Consider the following 12,541-nt stretch of genomic DNA (forward strand, 5'->3'; position numbering starts at 1 on the left):
CTTCTCCACCTCCTCGTCCTTGTCCTCCTCTTCCCCGTCCTCTCCTTCTCCCCTGTCCTACTTCTCCTCTTCCTTCTCCACCTCCTCGTCCTCCTCTTCCTCCTGAAGTTCTCATCCCTCTTACTCTCTGTCCAGTATTGGCCTCCATTGTTGCCCGAACTAAATGTTTACCTGTGTTTTCTTGTTTCCTTCTAGATCGAACCAAATGTTTACCTGTGGCCTATTTATAGTGCTCAAGCTCTGATTTGTAACTGAACTCAGTATCTAAAAGTGTTTTCACATGCGTCAATGTGGAAAGGCAATTGGCGAAATAGTGTAGCAACATAGAGACCAATGTTTTGCGAGAAGTGTGTTATTAAATTGCAACCTGAGTGTAAAGCAGAGAATGTGCATTCAGTCTGGCACACTTGGTAAATGCATTGGCTACAAGTCTTAATGGTTTCAGATATAGTGCTTCAAGAATCACTGTTAGTGTTTTAGCATTCAGATTTTTTTTTGAATCAGCACAACAGTTTTCAGCTGTCTATCTATCTATCTATGTCTATCTATATATCTATGTCTATCTATCTATCTATCTATGTCTATCTATATATCTATGTCTATCTATCTACCTATCTATCATAGAGGTAGTCTTTCCTTCCTAGAGTCTGTTGTACTGCTTCTCATCACCCTTTATTGACTTTTCTATTTTTCTTCTGTTGGCTTTTTCAGCCCCTCTTATCTCATTTTCTGCTGTCCATGGTATGTATATCTTGAAGCACTCAATGTGCAGTGGCGCTTTGCATTTCTCACAGGCATAGGTAGTACGTTTGTCACCATGACGACTTCTCTGGAACCGGTGCATCGTGTTGATTGGCCAGTGAGAAGCCTTGTCATATCTTGCCTGATCTTCAACAGTAGCAGCCGGTAGAGATCTCCTTCCGTGGCTCAGTGGTTTCGTGCCAAACTTTTGCATAAGAGACTGTGCCACTATCCGTGAGGTGAGCAGGTCGATGGTCCCTCCCGTAACGTCTCTGCATGGTCCGCTGTTGAGAGACCATGCAAAGATGGGCCACCACCACTTCTTAGACCTGATGGAGATATGGTATCTTGAAACCTGTAGGTCGTGAAGGTCAACACCAGCCATGTGCTCATTGTTTCGTTTGATGCATTTTGGTTGTGGGACTTTGTCAAAGGGCACGTCGCTCCTTCCACTGTGACAATGTTATTGTCTTTCCAATGGACAAGCAACTTCTTTCCTTGGGTCAGAACCTCAGAGGTTCCCCCGAGGTAACTTCACGAAGTCTTTCTGTGGCTTGAATGGGACATCAAAACAGATGATATTGCCTCGTCGTTCCAGACTTCCCATATACTCTTTTTTTGTCATTACATCGACTGAGTGCAAGCTAAGTGAAGAGGTTTTCATGAAGGAACTTGCAACCTAAGATTGTTCTGCAAGACCGAGAACAACACTGGGTCCCTGACCCAACCCAGTCCCAGGGAGGAGAGTGTGCGATCCACCATATGGCTCCATGTGATATATGTGACCACTGGATGAGGCAAGGCTCCATGTGACCACTGGATGAGGCAAGGCTCCATGTGACCACTGGATGAGGCAAGGCTCCATGTGACCACTGGATGAGGCAAGGCTCCATGTGACCACTGGATGAGGCAAGGCTCCATGTGACCACTGGATGAGGCAAGGCTCCATGTGACCACTGGATGAGGCAAGGCTCCATGTGACCACTGGATGAGGCAAGGATCCAGAGCTTGTAACCAAACCGGACTCTTATGAATTGCTTACATCCATGTCGGCCATAGTATCAGATCATGCTCTCATCCACTGACAGCCATTCCTGAAATGGCATGACTGAATGAGCTGGGAGAAGATGGGCTTAACCTTAAAAAAAAAAATGGGTCGTCAGTGATCTTTGTGTTGTCAACCACAGGAACTGAGGTCGTTATTTTATCAAAGCGATTTCTCCACATTTGCATCTGAAGTGCTTTCATTGTGTACATCACTGTCAAGTGCCCAGTACATGTGTCATCTTGGAGCTGTACCCAGATGGGAATAAGGATCCCATAGAAGGTAAGGAGCTCATCCATACTCAGATACAGTTGCTTGTCCATTTGGTCTGGGTGGAGTGGATGTTGGACATTTCAATGGTGATCTCTGTTAGGGTGGGTGGGTACAGTTGCTGGTCCATTTGGTCTGGGTGGAGTAGAGGTTGGACATTTCAATGGTGATCTCTGTTAGGGTGGGTGGGTACATTTAGTAGGAAAACATCCATTGGGTTGGGGGCATTATAAAAAAAATTATTGGGCATTATAACTGAAAAGTAGAAAAATGAATAATTTACAGTCACTATTGTGACTGATGGGATTAAATAAATGAAGGTTCCATGGATTGATGAGGAATGGAAAAATGTATGGTTTAAGGAGATGGCTAAAGGAGTTGCTAATACAATGCCTTGCAAAAGTATTCATCCCTCTTGGTGTTTTTCCTATTTTGTTGCATTACCACTTTTAATTTAAATATATTTTTATTTGGATTTCATGTAGTGGACACACACAAAACAGCCCAAATTGGTGAAGTGAACAAAAAAAAATGTAACTTGTTTAAAAAAATTCTAAACATTAAAAACTGAAAAGTGGTGCGTGTATATGGTGTGTTCACCCCCTTTCCTATGAAGCCCCTACATAATATCTGGTGCAACCAATTACCTTCAGAAGTCACATAATTTGTTAAATAAAGTCCACCTGTGTGCAATCTAAGTGTCACATGATCTCAGTATATATACACCTGTTCTGAAAGGCCCAAAAATGCCAAAGGGGCTGAATACTTTCACAAGCCACTGTATCTGATGCACTACTGTAGCCTTGACATCTTCAAGTTCAACCCAGCAACGTTCAGGACATCCTGAAACACTTAATTCTTCTTCTGGGCCTGTACTGATGAAGCATCCCGAAGCCGACATTAGTGTCTGACCCTGGCCGTAAGCCATTCTCAGAGGGTGTCTCAGGGAGAGTTGGGATATGCAAAAAAACACATTTCCAATTCACACATATGTATAATACACACTTGTACATGTGTGAAACAGGACAAATATAAGCACCTACCTAAATATTGTTTTATTTTGTTCTGCTCGGCTCTGTTCTACTTTACTCTGCTCTACTTTACTTTACTCTGCTCTGTTCTACTCTACTCTGCTCTGTTCTACTCTACTCTGCTCTGTTCTACTCTACTCTGTTCTCCAGCTCTGTTCTACTCTACTCTGCTCTGTTCTACTCTACTCTACTCTACTCTGTTCTCCAGCTCTGTTCTACTCTACTCTGCTCTGTTCTACTCTACTCTGCTCTGTTCTACTCTACTCTGCTCTGTTCTCCAGCTCTGTTCTACTCTACTCTGCTCTGTTCTACTCTACTCTGCTCTGTTCTCCAGCTCTGTTTCCTCATTTTTGGCAACACCCTGTGACTCATATCTAGCTCCGAAAAGTTCAACATTGGATGCATCCCAAATGGCACCCACCTGCCTATAAGGTTCACACTACTTATGACCAGGGCCCATACGGTTCTGGTCAAAAGTAGTGTACTATATAGGGAATAAGGTGCCATTTGTGATGCAGTCATTGTTATTACTTCAGTCATTATGTACCCTTAACTCCCCCCTGCTATATATATGCAAAGCCTGCTGTTGGATAACTTTTGCAAATGCTACTAATATATCAGAAACAGAACTATAAACATTCAGTGGTCAGTTTATTAGGTACACCCATTGAATACCGGATCTGATCGGATCCCCCCCCCCCCCCCCCCCCCCCTTTTCACCCAGAACAGCTTGAATTCTTCGGGGCATGGATTCTACAAGGTGTGGCGTTTAAAGGTTGTTCAATTGGTATCAAGGGACCTAACGTGTGCCAGAAAAACATTCCTCATACCATTACACAACCGCCACCAGTCAGTCTGTACCGTTAACACCAGGCAAGATGGGGCCATGGACTGATGCTGCTTACGCCCAATCCTGACTCTGCCATCAGTATGACGCAACAGGAACCGGGATTCGTCGGAACCAGGCGATGCTTGCACACGATTCTTGCCATTCTCCTTCAGCTTCTTTCATCAACGAGCTGTTTTTGCCCACAGGACTGAAACCTTAGACACTGTCGTACGTGAAAAGCCCATGAGGGCGGCCGTTTCTGAAATACTAAATCCGCCACCCCTGGCACCGATGATCATACCACGCTCTTCAGTCACTTAGGTCACTTGTTTTGCCCATTACCACATTTAATCCAACAGTAACTGAATGTCTCTATGCCCGTCTGACTGTTTTATATATAGCAAGCCATGTGACTCACTGTCTGTAGGAGCCATCCATTTTCGTGAATGTGGTGGTGTACCTAATAAACTGGCCAGCGAGTGTATTCACATGAAATCCACATGATGAAATTCATATGAAGTACAGTATTTACACCCCAGACAACATATAGAGACTTTATGTGGACCAACAAAAATAATGATTTCTGTCCTAAATGTTTCTCATCAGCATTTATGTAGTGTTTTATTGAGTGTAATTCAACTTTTGATAATTTTGTCATGAGCAAACAGTATTATCAATGACGCAAGACGTTGCCTAGGCAGGGCACTACAGGGCAGGGCAAACTAACCTCACTATCTGTAGTCATGAAATACTGGCACAAACACACAGCACAAGTAAATCATAGCTTCATCTGCTGCTACCTTATATTATCCTAGAAAAAAACATGCTACAGCCTATGTGTCTTTATAGTGTGTTATGGTTTGGTATGGTTTGGTTTGGTACAGTTACTCTGTCATGTTTTTTCATTCTCTTCCATACAACACATTCGCACAAAATGGCACTGTGTCGTGAATAGTGAACTCCGACGCAACCATCTCTCTGATGAAGCAAATATTGTGGACGGGTTTTTTTGGGGGGCCTCTGCAAGACGTGAATGTAGAGGCATATTCAGGTTGCTGGATTACAAAATGACTGGGGTCTAAAACAACAGTATTCTTTCAGTGGTTGGTTTCACAAGGCTTCTGCTCCAGGTGTATCTATTCAAGCGAGACACTTCACATTTTGTTTCACAAGTCATGCAATTCAATTCAGGAAGATTCCTGAACATCTAAACAAATGGCTACCCAGACTATTTGCATTGCCCCACCCCCCTCCCCTACTCTGTTTATTATCTATGCATATTCACTTTAATAACTCTACCTACATATACATAATTACCTCGCCACCGGAGCACCCGCACATTGACTCTGTACCGGTACCCCCTGTATATAGCCTCCACATTGACTCTGTACCGGTACCCCCTGTATATAGCCTCCACATTGACTCTGTACCGGTAGCCCCTGTATATAGCCTCCACATTGACTCTGTACCGGTAGCCCCTGTATATAGCCTCCACATTGACTCTGTACCGGTACCCCCTGTATATAGCCTCCATATTGACTCTGTACCGGTAGCACCTGTATATAGCCTCCACATTGACTCTGTACCGGTACCCTCTGTATATAGCCTCCACATTGACTCTGTACCGGTAGCCCCTGTATATAGCCTCCACATTGACTCTGTACCGGTACCCTCTGTATATAGCCTCCACATTGACTCTGTACCGGTTCCCCCTGTATATAGCCTCCACATTGACTCTGTACCGGTACCCCCTGTATATAGCCTCCACATTGACTCTGTACCGGTACCCCCTGTATATAGCCTCCACATTGACTCTGTACCGGTAGCACCTGTATATAGCCTCCACATTGACTCTGTACCGGTACCCCCTGTATATAGCCTCCACATTGACTCTGTACCGGTACCCCCTGTATATAGCCTCCACATTGACTCTGTACCGGTAGCCCCTGTATATAGCCTCCACATTGACTCTGTACCGGTAGCACCTGTATATAGCCTCCACATTGACTCTGTACTGGTACCCCCCTGTATATAGCCTCCACATTGACTCTGTACCGGTAGCACCTGTATATAGCCTCCACATTGACTCTGTACCGGTAGCACCTGTATATTCCCCGCTATTGTTATTTACTGCTGCTCTTTCATTATTTGTTATTCTTCTCTCTTATCTCAAATACAATTTGAATTCAATTGAGCTTTATTTATCCCACCAGGGGCAATCCCATTGCACACCCTCATACCAGCATTATGTTCCATTTTCCAATGCGGGTGTTCATCACATCCATATTGAATGTGGAGCTGAATTGTGCAACATGCCGTGAGAAGAGGGGCATGCCGATAAGACAGGAGACACACACAGCTGATCCTAGCATCCTGCTCCCTGTTTCAGATTGCAACATACCCTCTAATGCTCAGGTCAACAGATGGTGAGAAGAGAGGCATACAGATCGGAGAGAGAGACACAAAGCTGCATACAGGGATCAGCAGCCAGATGCTGAGAGGAGAGAACATTCCAGAATCTTCACCAACGCCAGCCCCGGACACACACACACGGATATAAAAACACACACACTATGCAGTGCACTACAGTTGACCAGGGCCCATGATGCACTGCCATGAGGTTCTCTTGACCAGAACTCATTCACATCCTGCCCAGGCCTGGACTGGCAGTCATTACTCTCCTGGACTTCCTGAACTGACTTTATTTCCTGTGGCATAGCCCTGCAGACTACACAAAAGTCTGGATGTGTGTGTCATAAATGTATGCAGCCTATCAGGAGCATTGATGGTCATGGTCTGCCATCTGGTACTGATAGATATAGAGTCACGGTAATGCCCAGGAGGAGCTTGGTGCTCTAAAGGCTTCAAATCAAAATTCCCCTTTCATTTGTCACATGCGCCGAATACAAACAGGTCCAGCCAGACCTTACAGTGAAATGCTTAGTTACAAGCCCTTAACCAACGATGGAGTCCAAGAAAGGGTTTGTGTGTGTCTGTGATCATAGATCAGCCAGCTCTGATATCCACGTTAATGGTTGACTTCCATCCAGGTAGTACTGCAGGTTGCTCTTTGGGTCTGTGCTCTGGTAAAACAGACTGCCACTAAACCTAGAGCTATTTTACAAGTGACACGCTCCAAACACATTGTTCAATTTGCTGTGGCTGGCTGTGTCACATGGGCTGGCAGATGACTGGGTCACAGTCACTTGGAGTCAAAACGGAAGAAAGCAGACTGAAACACGGAAGAAAGCAGACTGAAAACAGGGCAGCTACCTCAACTTCTCCAATAAGAAAGCCTTTTTTGGGGGGTTTTCCGTTGCAAAGTGTTTTGCTTTGGGGAGCACTAATGAATACGACCCTGGCTTGACTTCTGATGTGTTCTGTTCTCTTTGGTTCTTCTTCAGTGGAGGTTGTGTGTGAAACACACACTAGAGTTGCAAAAGGTTCCAACATTCAACCACAGGACCTACTGTCAGAGTCACTGTGACAGTTAGTCATTAGTAGTTTACTGTCACTGTTGCAGAGGTTCCTTGGAACTATCAACCACAGCTAGCTTTAGGAAACAGGAACTAAATGGTAACTCTGGCCTAAAATGGTAACTCTGGCCTAAATGGTAACTCTGGCCTAAATGGTAACTCTGGCCTAAATGGTAACTCTGGCCTAAATGGTAACTCTGGCCTAAATGGTAACTCTGGCCTAAATGGTAACTCTGGCCTAAATGGTAACTCTGGCCTAAATGGTAACTCTGGCCTAAATGGTAACCCTGGCCTAAATGGTAACCCTGGCCTAAATGGTAACTCTGGCCTAAATGGTAACTCTGGCCTAAATGGTAACTCTGGCCTAAATGGTAACTCTGGCCTAAATGGTAACTCTGACCCTGTGAGTCAGTAGCAGCAGGCTACAGTCAGGCCAACCCAACTCAGGAGTCATGACGCAAACAGTATAGGGAAAGCTGGAGTGGCTGATGTGAGAGCTGGCTGTGTGTGTGTCAGCAGTCACCTCACCCCAAAAAGCCAGGGAGGGGCATTCTTACTTAAAGACATTTAAACTGCAATTACCAGTAAACAACCAGTTTGACATGTTCCGTGAAATGAGAGATAAGAGGTAACAATGTACTATTATTAAAATGATTTATTAGGGGTTTAGAATAGGTGCTGACATCTCTTATGACATCAGAGTACTACAAAGAGTCTATGACAGCCTTGGCAACATACTCTTATGTTCCCTCCATGGCATTGACTTTGGACGAGGTCATTGGACAGGACAGAATACGTCTTTATCAAATATGTAAAAAAAAAACTGTTTCTAATTTACTCAAACACACTTTAATATCATCATGGCAACATAGTTATCAGAACACTTTACCTAGGTATTGATAGAGGTATGACTGTGTCACAAATGGAACCATATTCCCTATTCACTTCCACTGTACCTATCCCCATCCAGCCACAGAGACACAGCCAATTAATACTGTGTGCTTGTGTCTCAAATGACACCCTATGCCCTACATAGTGCATCCTATGGGTCCTGGTCAAAAGTAGTGCACTGTATAGGGGAATAGGTTGCAATTTGGAACGCATCCATAGTCAGCACTTTCTGCAGTGTGATAGTGAGTGTTATTTGCCAGTCAGTCTAGTGTGGGAAATTACTGTTTGCTCTCCACACGTTAGTATAAATGTTTGCTTAGGAAGTCTCGGCAAATCTCGGAGGATACCCCCACAGTGTAGCTGACACACACACCAAAAAATATTTACTGGGGTAAAATGCTGATAGACCAGAAAAATACCCGTTTAAAGATCATAATACAAGGGACAGTGTATACATGTACAGTTCTGTAGATGTTAAACGTAGATAGTAGATAGCATCAGATCTATAGATCGTATCAGGTCTGTATAACATCAGATCTGTAGATACAGTGCCTTGCGAAAGTATTCGGCCCCCTTGAACTTTGCGACCTTTTGCTACATTTCAGGGTTCAAACATAAAGATATAAAACTGTATTTTTTTGTGAAGAATCAACAACAAGTGGGACACAATCATGAAGTGGAACGACATTTATTTGATATTTCAAACTTTTTTAACAAATCAAAAACTGAAAAATTGGGCGTGCTAAATTATTCAGCCCCCTTAAGTTAATACTTTGTAGCGCCACCTTTTGCTGCGATTACAGCTGTAAATCGCTTGGGGTATGTCTCTATCAGTTTTGCACATCGAGAGACTGACATTTTTTCCCATTCCTCCTTGCAAAACAGCTCAAGCTCAGTGAGGTTGGATGGAGAGCATTTGTGAACAGCAGTTTTCAGTTCTTTCCACAGATTCTCGATTGGATTCAGGTCTGGACTTTGACTTGGCCATTCTAACACCTGGATATGTTTATTTTTGAACCATTCCATTGTAGATTTTGCTTTATGTTTTGGATCATTGTCTTGTTGGAAGACAAATCTCCGTCCCAGTCTCAGGTCTTTTGCAGACTCCATCAGGTTTTCTTCCAGAATGCTCCTGTATTTGGCTCCATCCATCTTCCCATCAATTTTAACCATCTTCCCTGTCCCTGCTGAAGAAAAGCAGGCCCAAACCATGATGCTGCCACCACCATGTTTGACAGTGGGGATGGTAGGTTCAGGGTGATGAGCTGTGTTGCTTTTACGCCAAACATAACGTTTTGCATTGTTGCCAAAAAGTTCAATTTTGGTTTCATCTGACCAGAGCACCTTCTTCCACATGTTTGGTGTGTCTCCCAGGTGGCTTGTGGCAAACTTTAAACGACACTTTTTATGGATATCTTTAAGAAATGGCTTTCTTCTTGCCACTCTTCCATAAAGGCCAGATTTGTGCAATATACGACTGATTGTTGTCCTATGGACAGAGTCCCCACCTCAGCTGTAGATCTCTGCAGTTCATCCAGAGTGATCATGGGCCTCTTGGCTGCATCTCTGATCAGTCTTCTCCTTGTATGAGCTGAAAGTTGAGGGACGGCCAGGTCTTGGTAGATTTACAGTGGTCTGATACTCCTTCCATTTCAATATTATCGCTTGCACAGTGCTCCTTGGGATGTTTAAAGCTTGGAAAATCTTTTTGTATCCAAATCCGGCTTTAAACTGCTTCACAACAGTATCTCTGACCTGCCTGGTGTGTTCCTTGTTCTTCATGATGCTCTATGCGCTTTTAACGGATCTCTGAGACTATCACAGTGCAGGTGCATTTATACGGAGACTTGATTACACACAGGTGGATTGTATTTATCATCATTAGTCATTTAGGTCAACATTGGATCATTCAGAGATCCTCACTGAACTTCTGGAGAGAGTTTGCTGCACTGAAAGTAAAGGGGCTGAATAATTTTGCACGCCCAATTTTTCAGTTTTTGATTTGTTAAAAAAGTTTGAAATATCCAATAAATGTCGTTCCACTTCATTATTGTGTCCCACTTGTTGTTGATTCTTCACAAAGAAATACAGTTTTATATCTTTATGTTTGAAGCCTGAAATGTGGCAAAAGGTCGCAAAGTTCAAGGGGGCCGAATACTTTCGCAAGGCACAGTAGTATCAGGTCTGTATAACATCAGATCAATATAACATCCGTTCTGTAGAAAGTAGATGGTTTGGTAAAAGCATCAGTAAGGTATTACAAAAGCTATCTTTTTTATTCAACCCTAACAAGCAGACGTGTGTAAAGAGCTTTGGCCAGTGTATTGCAGAGGCCCAGAGCAGGGCTGTAGGCCCATTGGTTTGTTTAGTGGCGGTTGCTAAGCAGTGCTCACCAAGCAGGATATGTACAGTCACAGTGTGCGCGCTTTGGTGGTGACAAGTCCCTGAGGGACACTGGCATTTCCTTTTAATTAACCCAACTACAGTATACTACACCAGACTGAACCCTAACATACCAGACCGCTCGTGTGCATATGTTGATTTTGTCCACCCAGACCAGACGTAATCAGGACACGCAGGTTGAAATATCAAAATTAACTCTGAAACAACTATATTCATTTGGGGACAGGTCGAAAAGCATTAATCATTCATGGAAATTTAGCCGGCTTGTTGCTAGCTTATTTGTCCTGGGATATAAAAACATTGGGGTTGTTATTTTACCTGAAATGCACAAGGTCCTCAGAGAATTTATCCACAGATAAAAGTGTAAATGTAGTTCGTTCCTAGTAATATCTCCTCCTACAGGCTTCTTCTGTGGACTTTATATGGCGGTTGGCAACCAACTTTAAGGTGCATTACCACAACCAACTGGACTGGAGTGTGAACCTCAGTTCATCTTTCAATCACCCACGTGGGTATATGCTCCTAAAAAACAATGAGGAAATGGGAGATGGCAATTGCAGCTCGTCAAGCGTCACAAATAGAATCAAGTTCTATTTTAGCGCCTGGCTACGCAGACGCTCGTTGACGCTCACGAGCAGTGTTGGTGCAATGATTGAATAACACATACGTGTACATTTTTTGTAAAACGCTCGGTCAACATGTAACTCTACAGTGAATAAAATACTACACCGGACTGGGGGGCATTTTGGTTATCAAGTTATTTACTCAGCTCATACAGGAGTAATAAAAGGCCTAAGTGCACTAGTCTGGTGGATTTATTTACAAAATTTATATATATAAAATTGTAATTTATCAGGGAGTGATTCAGCACTCTCAGAAACTGCAGGAAGTAGGGCTGCTAAGACAGGCAAGTTTCTCTTACAGTCCAAGGCAGCCATTCCTCTGCTACAGTACATTCACATGACACTCCTAAATATCTTATCCAAATCAGCACTGCCGAATGTAATTTTTACTGTGAACATGGAAACTCTGAACAGGCACAGTAGTCCTAAATAATCCTTTAGGTCCAAAAGCAAGTGGTAACGCTCCGAGAGAAAGTACTGTACCTGTATTTATGTAGGAGTATTGCGGTAATGATGGGGTCTATTCATACAACGGTCACATTCTGCAAAAAATATATATATATTTTATATAAAAATAATAATATTTGGTTGATTTGCTTTTTCCTAATGTTGTCCGTGAATAGACCCTATAAATCCACACACACACGAAAGACTATTGTGGGATGAGAGAAGGCAAAGCAATAAGTTAAAAGAACACTCCATTCCAGATGTTATAGTAGTTAAAAGTTTTTGGCGAGGTCGACTCAGTCAGGTCTTTCAAGATTGATGTCGAAATTGGACGTTTGGCAAATGCCTTCGAAACCAGCCACTAGGTGGCAACAGTGAGCGCTATTAGCATCAAGTAAACTTGGATTTTGCGTGGGTTTCTGGACGGGGGTAATCTCCTGACTTTGGATCAGAAGGTTGCATGTTCTATCCCAGTAAAAAGACAAAACACTAAATAAAAAGTAATTCACACAGTTGGAATGCATTAGAACTACTTTCAATGATCAATCCTATGACTCTTGATCTGAAGGTTTAAACCCTGTAGTGGAAACTTTTTTTTAAACCCTAACCTAAACCTTAACCATTTGGAATATGTGCCTAAATTTTAATCTTTATCTTAGAAATTTGACATTTGGAGAAATGGAACGTTACATTGCAGCAGACGCAACAAGCAATTCTCTAAATCAAATGCTTTTATAAAGCCCTTTTTCATCAGCTGATGTCTCAAAGTGCTGTACAGAAACCCA

Source organism: Oncorhynchus kisutch, linkage group LG25, assembly GCF_002021735.2.
Source record: "Oncorhynchus kisutch isolate 150728-3 linkage group LG25, Okis_V2, whole genome shotgun sequence".
NCBI classification, from domain to species: domain Eukaryota; kingdom Metazoa; phylum Chordata; class Actinopteri; order Salmoniformes; family Salmonidae; genus Oncorhynchus; species Oncorhynchus kisutch.